Source organism: Tupaia chinensis, unplaced genomic scaffold (assembly GCF_000334495.1).
Source record: "Tupaia chinensis unplaced genomic scaffold, TupChi_1.0 Scaffold000182_1, whole genome shotgun sequence".
In the NCBI taxonomy this organism is placed as follows: domain Eukaryota; kingdom Metazoa; phylum Chordata; class Mammalia; order Scandentia; family Tupaiidae; genus Tupaia; species Tupaia belangeri.
Window position 1 is genome coordinate 9,706,289 of NW_006159657.1, and position 10,142 is coordinate 9,716,430.

A 10,142-nucleotide genomic window follows, 5' to 3' on the forward strand; every position below is an offset into this window, starting at 1 on the left:
GTGTCTGTTTCTGTGTCAGTACCATGCTGTTTTGATTACCACAGCTTTGTAGTATATTTTTGGGTCAGGGAGTGAGATGCTGCCCACTCCACTCTTCTTGTGCATAATTGCTTTGGGAACATGGGGTCTTTTATGTTTCCAGGCAAACTTTATGATTGTCTTTCCTAGATCTGTGAAGAATGTGTCTGATACTTTGGCATTGCATATGTAGATTAATTTGGGTAGAATTGCTATTTTGATTATATTAATTCTTTCAATCCAGGAACACGGGATATCCTTCCACTTTTTTGTGTCATTTTCAATTTCTTTTTTTAGCTTCTTGTAGTTTTCCTTGTGGAGGTCTTTAACTTCCTTGGTTAGATTTATCCCTAAGTATCTTATACTTTTTGTGGCTATGGTAAATGGAATAAATTTTTTCAGTTCTATCTCAGTCTGCCTGTTGTTTGTATATAGAAATGCTATAGATTTCTAGATATTGATTTTTTCATCCTGCAACTTTACTGTATTAATGTATTACTTCCAGAAATTTTTTCATGAAAACCATTGGATCATCTATATATACAATCATGTCATCTGCAAATAGAGTTTCACTTCTTTTTCTATTTGAATGCCTTTCATTCTTTCCTCTTTTCTGCTTGCATTGGTGAGGACTTCCAGTACTATATTGAAAAGGGGTGGAGAAAGTGAGCATCCTTGTCTTGGACCTGTTTTTAGTGGAAAAGCTTTCAGCTTTTCTCCATTGAGGATGATGTTCGCTATGGGTTTTTCATGGATAGCTTTTATTGTGTTGAGAAATGATCCTTCTATGCCGATTTTGCTTAGAGTCTTGATCATGAAGGGATATTGTATCTTATCAAATGTTTTTTCTGCATAAATTGTTATGACCCTATGGTTTTTGTCTTTCTTCTTGTTAATATGGTGTTTATCATTTTGTGTATGTTGAACCAACCTTGGATTCCTGAAATAAAGCCTACCTGATCATGATGTATAATCTTTTTTTATAAGTTGTTGGATACGACTTGCTAGTATCTTGTTGAGAATCTTTGCATCTATATTCATCAGGGATATTGGTCTATAGTTTTCCTTCCTTGTCTTTTCCTTATCTGTTTTAAGGATAAGGGTGATATAGGCTTCATAGAATGAATTAGGGAGAGATTCACCCATTTGGATCTTTAGAAATGACTTGAGTAGAATGGGGGTTAACTCTTCTTTGAAAGTTTTGTAGAATTCAGAGGTGAATCCATCAGGGCCAGGGCTTTTCTTTGTCAAGAGATTATTTATTACTGATTCAATCTCTTGGCTTGTTATGGGCCTGTTCAGACTTTCTATATCCTCCTAGCTCAATCTTGGTATATTATGTGTGTCCAGAAATGTGTCCATCTCATTCAGATTGTCTTGTTTCTTGGCATACAGATTTTCATAGTATCCTCTAATAATGTTTTATATTTCTACTATGTCTGTTGTTATCTTGCCTGCTTCATTGCAGATCTGATTCACCTGGTTTCTTTCTCTCTTCTTAATAAGTCTCGCTAGTAGTGTATCAATTTTATCTATTCAAAGAACAAGCTTTCACTTTCATTTATTTTCTGTATAGTTCATTTATTTTCTATTTCATTTATTTCTGCTCATATCTTTATTATTTCCTTTCTCCTGGAGTTTTTTCTATCTTTTTGCTGTTGCTTTTCCAATTCTCTGAGTCATGATGTTAGGTGATCCATTTGCCTTCTCTCCACCTTCCTCTTATGTGCACTAGTTGCTATCAACTTCCCTCTTATGACAGCTTTAGCAGTGTCCCAAAGATTATGGAAACATGTGTCCTTGTTGTCATTGGCTTCCATGAATCTTTTGACTTCAGTCTTTATTTCTTCAGTAGTTGTGGAGTCATTCAGGAGTAGGTTATTTAGTTTCCATGTATTTGAGTAGTTTTTGAGGATTTCTCTCGCAATTAAACTCAATTTTAATTCCATCATGATTGGAGAAGATGCTGAATATATTTTCTATGCCTTTGAATTTGTAGAGGCTTGCTTTGTGACCTATCATGTGGTCAATCTTTGAGAAGGTTCCATGTGGGGGTGAGAAAAAAATATATCTCATGGTTTTTGGATGGAAAGTTATATATCAAATGGACTTAACAGACATCTCTAGAACTTTGCATGCTTACCCTTATGTTACAAGTGTGAGAATTGCTCAGGGTCCACCATGCCACTGGCAATAAGAATCCCCTCTCTGTTAATGGACAACTTTCTGCATGTTTGTCCAGGCCTCCCTCACCTTCATCTTGAACCAGCTAAGCAGCTGAAAATCCCATCTCTTGCAATTCTGTTTCAGAGCGCGTATGACTGAGCCGAGATGAATTTGAGTTTAATCTTGCATGCCTAACGAACTCACAGAGGTATCTCAGAAATTCTCCTGGTTCCATTAGTGAGATAGTGCACAAGGCTTATTTCCACTGACAGGCAGTTTTATCATTATTTTTAAAGCAGGGACTTGTCTCGAATAGTTCAGGCTGTGTCAAAGGGAGAGATAACAAACCTCCTAGAATAAAATGTCAGTGCAGGACAGGAGCTAAATATCAGTTAGTCCAACCCCCTCCGTATACAAAAAGGACAGGGATTGTCCCAGAAGCCTTTCTCTAAACCTTCAGCCACATGTTAGCAGCTTGCCCCACTGGCTGCCTGGGGAGCAGAATGGTGTGAGAGAACAGGTGGAGGCTTTGGTATGAGGGGTACCTGAGTATAAGTTTGAGCTTTACCAAAATTTTGGTAGTTGTAAACTCTTAGGCAAGTGAGTTCACCTTTCTGGAATTTGGAATACTCATTTATTAGAGGGGGGGCGGGCAGTAAAAGAATGGTCTTTCCAGGTAAGGGTAAGTATTTATCACAAGGCCTGGCATTCAGTGGGCCCTTAATAAATAGTGGCTCCCTATTCCCAAATGCAAGTGAAGAATGAAGAGTAGAGATTACTGACCTTGGGGAGCTTACGACATCTAACAGGGTAGACAAGCTGGCAAATGAAGGCACTCATTTCTGGAATAGAGAAATATACAATGTGTTATGGGAACAGAAAGGAGGGAGGGTTTAACTCAGCTTGGGAAGTGAGGGAAGGCCCAGAATAGGTAACATTGATCTAGGGCCTTGAAGGATGGGTAGGAGTGCACCAAGTTGGCATCAGAAAAAAGGTTTCCAAGTAGAAGAGACATCATGATGATGATGATGATGATGATGATGATGATGATGATAACGATAATAATTAAGAAAAAAATCAGGAGTTTCAAACTCCAGCAGGTGGCTCAGCAGATAGGTACTGTTCACAGATGTGATTTCTTTAGCTAGTTCAAAAGTTTCACTTGAATGTATTTCTATCCAGTTCCCCACAAGCTCCATCACTCCTTGGATCTTATACCTGACCTGGTTTTTGGCCTTCTGTATCTGTCTGCTGTCTCAGGCATTTGAGTTTGGACCCACTAAGGTAAAAAGCACTAGTGGTAAAGAGCATAGACTTTGGGACAGCTTGTCCACATATTTATGCAAGATATGCGAAATGGAAATAGTGCTTTTACCTACTTGGTTTTCTCACTGTAAGAGGGAAATGAAGGCACCTAGCTGTAACTCTTGCACCAAATGTTTTGCGCTTTTTGGTAGCTTTGGTGAATTCCGGATTTTTAGGCCAGTTTTGTATCTCACTCCTAAATTTTCAACATGACACGTATTTTGTTTTTTCTGAGAAGATGCCAATTTAGAATAAGAGGTATGGTACAGACTCTCCCAGTGCACATATTGAACTCCATCTCCCAACAAGATGGAGCTTGGCTCTTCCCACACGAATTTGATTAATGCCCTTATAAAAGGGACTTCAGAGTTCTCTATCACCCTCTTTCTTAAATTTTTTTAAAAAACATGATGGAGTGTGCACATGCATGTTGTGGGTGGGAAGGCAGAGAGTCAGAGACAGAGATAAAGAGAAAGAGAGAGAGAGAGCACCCTCTTCAGGACTTGTTCACTCTGATTCCCTTCCTCCAGTCCTCCAGCCTACCACATGAACCTGGTATGTTCTCAGACAGTCTGGTTGGTCTGTGTGTGGTTGAAAACTGCAGTCCAGTAATCTACTGATTGTGCCATAGGGCCAGGCCTCTCTCAACCCTTTCTGCCATGTGATGATGACAGAGTGAAAAGTTGGCATTCTGCAACAGGGCAGAGAGCCCTCACCAGAACCCATCTGTGCTGGCATCTTGATCTTGAACTTACAAACATCAGAACTGTGAGAAATAAATGTGTATTGTTTAATCCCCCCATTCTATGGTACTTTGTTATAATAGCCTTCTGTGATGTGCTCAATTTGGTAAACTACCTTGAAGATATTATGAGGATGGAACTTAATCCAGTGACGAGATTAAAGGGTGGAGCTTTTGCAAGATTAGGATTGAATAAATTTATCAGAGTGCGGCTCTGATAATATTGGTGGGTTTATAAGGAAAGGAAATGAGACTGCAGCACAGACATACCAAGATACGTGTGCTCTCTATTAGGCTCATGCTCCTGTCCTCCAACATGTTATCCACCAGCAAGAGTCCCATCGCCAAGTGTGGCCCCTGGGCTTTGGACCTTTAAACCATGAGCTAAATAAACCTCTATTTTTATAAACTACCTAGACTCAGGTAGTTCTATTATTAGCAACAGGATGGACTAGAACAACCCAAACTAAGACAGGGTATGAGAAATTTATTTCAGGGAAATGACTCTGAAGGATAACAAAAGAGTGAGTGGGAGTCAATGGTGAGAGACTCTAACCATCATGCAGGTCTGACAACCATGAAAGAAGAGAGGGCAGGATGGACTAGGTGAGAAGAGCCTCAGATCACAGTGCAGTTTTGGAAACGTCTCTGCCAAACTGATGGGGACACCCAGAGGAATCCTGCAGCTTCAGGAATGGCTCAGATATGGTATCCCCTTCTGCTTTCCCATCTCACAGTGCTCAGTCATCATCTAGGAACAACCTAGCAGAAACACCGTCTGGCATGAATACTTCCATAGATACAGAGGTGTGGCTGGAGGCTGTCAATCAGCCCTGCTTCCTACAGCAAGCTGCAGTAAATCCTTGTTCGTAATTTAATCATCTTTGCAAACTGTAGGCTTAGTGCTCTGACACTTCAATATAATAAGTACTTCCCAACATTGTGGTGTGCTGAGTTGTGGTTTCCCAAAATGTTTATTTTGAAGTTCCTCCAAGTGTGAGTATATTTGGAGATTTGGCCTTTAAGGAGGTAATGAAGTTAAGTGAATCCATTAGGGTGGTCCCTAACCCAAAACGATGGGTGTCCTTATAAGAAGAAATGTAGGCACGACACATATAGAGAGAAGACGATATGAAGAAAGAGAAGATGGCTATTTCCAAGCCAAATAGAGGCCTCAGAAGAAACAATCCTGCTGTCACCTTGACCTTGGACTTCCAGCCTGTGAGAACTGTGAGAAAATAAATTGTTTAAGCCACCCAAAGTGGCTTAAACTATGGCAGCCTGCGCTGACTAATACAAATATCTTGATTCTTCACGGTATCCATAGGAATATAGAGAAGGAAAAACCATTTAATAATTTAAAAAAAATCAATTTATAAAGCACGGGCCCTTACCATGCATATTCATTTTCTAGAGCTCTCAAACAAATTGGGGGGGGGTGGGGCTTAAAACAGCAGAAATGTGTCCTTTCACAGCCAGGAAACTGGAAGTCCAAAATGAAGGTGTTGGTAGGGTTGATTCCTTCTGGAAGTTCTGAGGGAGAAACCACCCCATACCCCTTCCTTGCTTGTGGGAGTAGCTGGCAATCCTTGGTGTTCCTTGGCCTGTATACACATCACTTCAATGTTTCTATTGTCACATCTCTTCTCTGTGTCTCTGTATGCCCTTTTACTGTCTCTTACAAGGTCACTCTCATTGAATCTGAGAACCACCCTAAAACAGATCAATTTATAAAGCACGGGCCCTTACCATGCATATTCATTTTCTAGAGCTCTCAAACAAATTGGGGGGGGGTGGGGCTTAAAACAGCAGAAATGTGTCCTTTCACAGCCAGGAAACTGGAAGTCCAAAATGAAGGTGTTGGTAGGGTTGATTCCTTCTGGAAGTTCTGAGGGAGAAACCACCCCATACCCCTTCCTTGCTTGTGGGAGTAGCTGGCAATCCTTGGTGTTCCTTGGCCTGTATACACATCACTTCAATGTTTCTATTGTCACATCTCTTCTCTGTGTCTCTGTATGCCCTTTTACTGTCTCTTACAAGGTCACTCTCATTGAATCTGAGAACCACCCTAAAACAGAATGATCTTATTTTGATCCTTGTTTTACTTAATCTGCAAGGCCCCTATTTCTAAATAAGGTTCCATTCTGAGGCTCTACTTGGACATGAATTTTCTGGAGGACATGATTCAACCCAACACTATGCATTACGTTGTGTAATTCTCTGTCAACCTTATATAATAAGCAGAATTAATACAGGTGAAGAAATTGAAGTTCAGACAGGTTAAGCACCTTGCTTAAGTTCACACACCTGGTATGCCACAAAGCCAGAATTCAAGATGGGCACTCTGCTTCCAGAATCTCCATGCTTAACCAGTCTGTTGTACTATTTGGTGAAGAAAAGATTTTAAACAGGGTCATCCTCACTTCTGCCCAAGAAACCACTGGTCTTTCTCCATAGCTTAGTTTTGTCTTTACTAGAACTTCATATAAGTGAGATCAGGTAATATGAAATCTTTTGTGACTGGGTTTCTTGTATTATTTATTGTGTTAGTTGTTCATTTTCATTAATGAATAATGATTCCATTGTATGAATATATTACAATTTGTTTATGATGAGCATTTGGATCATTTCCAGTCTTTGGTTTTTATAATGGAGCTGTTATGAACATTCTTGTAAGAGACATTTTGTAAACACATGTTTTCATTTCTCTTGAGTAAATACCTAGAAATGAAATTGTTAAGTCACTGGGTAGATACATGTTTAATTAACTTCCAAACTATTTTCCAGGTTGGTTGCTAATATTTTGTATTTTTCCCAGCAGTACATGAGAGTTTCAGTTGCTCTAAGTCTTCTCCAATATTTGATATCAGTCTTTGATTTTAGCCTTTCTAATGGGTATAAAGTAGTATCTCATTGTCAGTTTAATTTGCATTTCCCAGATTATTACTATAGAGCATATTTTCATATGGCATATTGGCCCCTGGAGTGTCTTTTTTTGCAAAATGACTGATTAAATCTTTTACCCATTGAAAATTTTAAACTATGGGTTGCATTACTTGTTTATATATTTTGGATATGAGTCCTTTCATTCTGCCTTTTAATTTTCTTTATGCTATTTTTTGAGGACTGTCACTTTTTTAATTTTGATAACATTTATCTTTTTAAAGTTTTTTTTGGAGGTTATTTATTTCTAAAGAGAGAAGAGAGAGAGTACCACCCCTAACAGGGTCTTCGTGCTGTGATCCACTCCCCATCTCTGCCGACCTGGGTCATAGGCACACACATGCCCCATGTGCTCAGGAAGTCTCGCTGCATGTGGGTCTGCTTGCATTATCACTGTGTCACCACCTGGCACCCATTTTTATTTTTAATTTTCATAATGTTTTTCTGTCTTGCTTGAAAAATCTTTATTTCAAAGGTATTATCCTACAACTTATTTTAGAAGTTTAGCATTTTTTCACTTTGTGTTTGGATCTATGATTCATCTGGAATTAATTGTTGTGTTTGATGAGGAGTAAAGTGAGGGAACTAGGAAGCTTTTAATTCCTAGTTAAATGATCTATTCATGTACTATAACAATGATAGTAATATTGGGGCCAGCAGGTGGTGTGGTGATTAAGGCACAAGACTCCCACATGGCTGATTTCAGTTCAAGCCCCGGGCCTGGTGGCTTGAAAATTATGCTGGATGCATGTGCATGCATGTCCAAAATCCTCAGAGGAGAACGGAGGAGAAAGGATTGTGGCATGGCTATTCCCCGTGGGGGGGGGATTCCTCACTTTTCCTCTCTCTGTCTTTCTTTGGTGAGGGTATGTGCCCTATGGCAAAAACCTAAAATAAATAATAATGATAATCAATAAATAATAATAACATCATTATTAACGATAATAATATTAACAATAAAGATAAACAACAACAATGTAAAACTAATGTGTATTCAGGACCCTTATATGTCCAAATGACATAAAATCCAAGTTATAATTTAATAAAGAAAGGAAAATGCATTGGCTCATGTAATTGGAAAAGTTCAGGAGAAGATTTAACACTTTATAAGTGATTTTTTTTTTCTTTTTTTTTTTTTTTTGGAGAGGTTTTCGCTATAGGGGGCGTGCGCTTGCCAGACAGACAGAGAGAGACATAGAGACAGAAAGCGAGAAATCACCCCCCAGGGGGGATGGCCATAACGCAATCCCTTCTCCTCCATTCTTCTCTCAGGATCTTGGGCATGCATGCACATTTGCCCAGCGTGAGTTTAAGCCACCGGGTCCAGGACTTGAACCGTGGTAGACTACGTGGGAGTCCAGTGACATAGCCATTATGCTAACTGCTGGTCCCCAGAGAAATAAAATTTTGACAATATAGAAAAGCAGCCTGCTGCCTCCCACATCAGGGCTCTCTGGTAAAAACTGGAATGAGAATATAGTTTATATACAAGCTGAAACTGGAGCATCCTACTCCCTGAATCTTTAACTTGAAGGCAGGTAGTTGGCAATAAAAGGTTGACCAGATTTATTACCTAGACCCACAAGGAAGTGCAACCAGAAATTCTAGGTGGTGCAGAGGGAAGAGGCACATTCTCTATGCTGTTAGAAGAGAGATCACTTTGCAGCACTAAAGTACAGATATTGAAACAGCAAATTGGAGGGAAATAGGATACGCCAAGTACTAGCAGTAGCTGCTAACTGGATGTCTTAGTCCAGTTTTGCTGCTATAACAGAATACCTCTAACACTGGATAGTTTATAATCAACAGAAACTTACCTGACTCATGGTTCTGGAAGCTGAGAGCCCAAGACTGAGGAGTTACACATGGCAAGGGCCTTCTTGCTGCATCATTCTATGGTGGAAAGACAAGGGGATGAGAGAGAACAAGAGATTGTATTTGCAGCCTCAAATCCTTTTACAATCAGCATTAATCTCTTTGTGAAAGTGGAGCCTTCATGATCTAAACGCCTCTTACCTTGCCAAGCAGTAGCATCAGGGAGTACATTTCCAATAGATGTTTTTGTTTGTTTGTTTTTCTCAGAGAGATTTTTGTCATAGGGCGTGTGTGCTTGCTAGAGACACACAGAGAGAGACAGAGAGACAGAAAGCAACTCCCTCTGCCCTCCTGGGAGGGGTGGCCATGCTGGAATCCCTTCTCCTTCAATCTCCTCTTGGGATTTTGGGCATGCCTGCATGCACACACGCTCAGCGATGTAACCATTACGTCATCCACTGGTCCCCCTCAGCAGATGTTTTGAGAGGAATGTTATAGTTTGGATGATTATTTGTCCCCTGAAGATTTATGTTTTAGAATTTGATCTCGGGAGGTGGTGAGGCCTACTGAGCAGTGATAGGATCATGGTGATTGCATCATGGTTGTAACACTACTGTGAATAGATTAATGATGTTTCTTGAGATCCGATGAGTTTTAGTACTCTTGAAAAGGGGCTAGTTCTCACGACAGCTGGTTGATATAAAAGAGAAAGACCTACATGCAGTTTATAGCTCTTCCTCTGTGTATGTGCCTGCCATTCTCTGTGTTTCCATTGGCCGTGTTCTAGGCAGGCCTGATGCCAGACCTACATGTTCAGACTTCCCAGCCACTAGACCTGTAAGTTAAGAAACACCTATTCCTTTATAAATTGCCAAGTCTCAGGTATCTCTATTAGCAATGTGTAAATGGAGTTAGACAGGGGACACCTTTGCATACGATTATTTGTAAACCTGGTAAAACAGACTTCCTCTGATTAGAGGAGAAGCGAATGAAGAGACTACAAAGGGAAGGGTCAGAGAAGCTTTCTACCCAGAATTCCCTTGCAAAGCACAAAGGGAAACAACCCTCTCTTTAAAATCCTTTAAATTCAAAGCAGTTTTATGAACTTTGGAAGCCAAACTCAAATGAATAACTATTGCTAAGTAAAGAGACT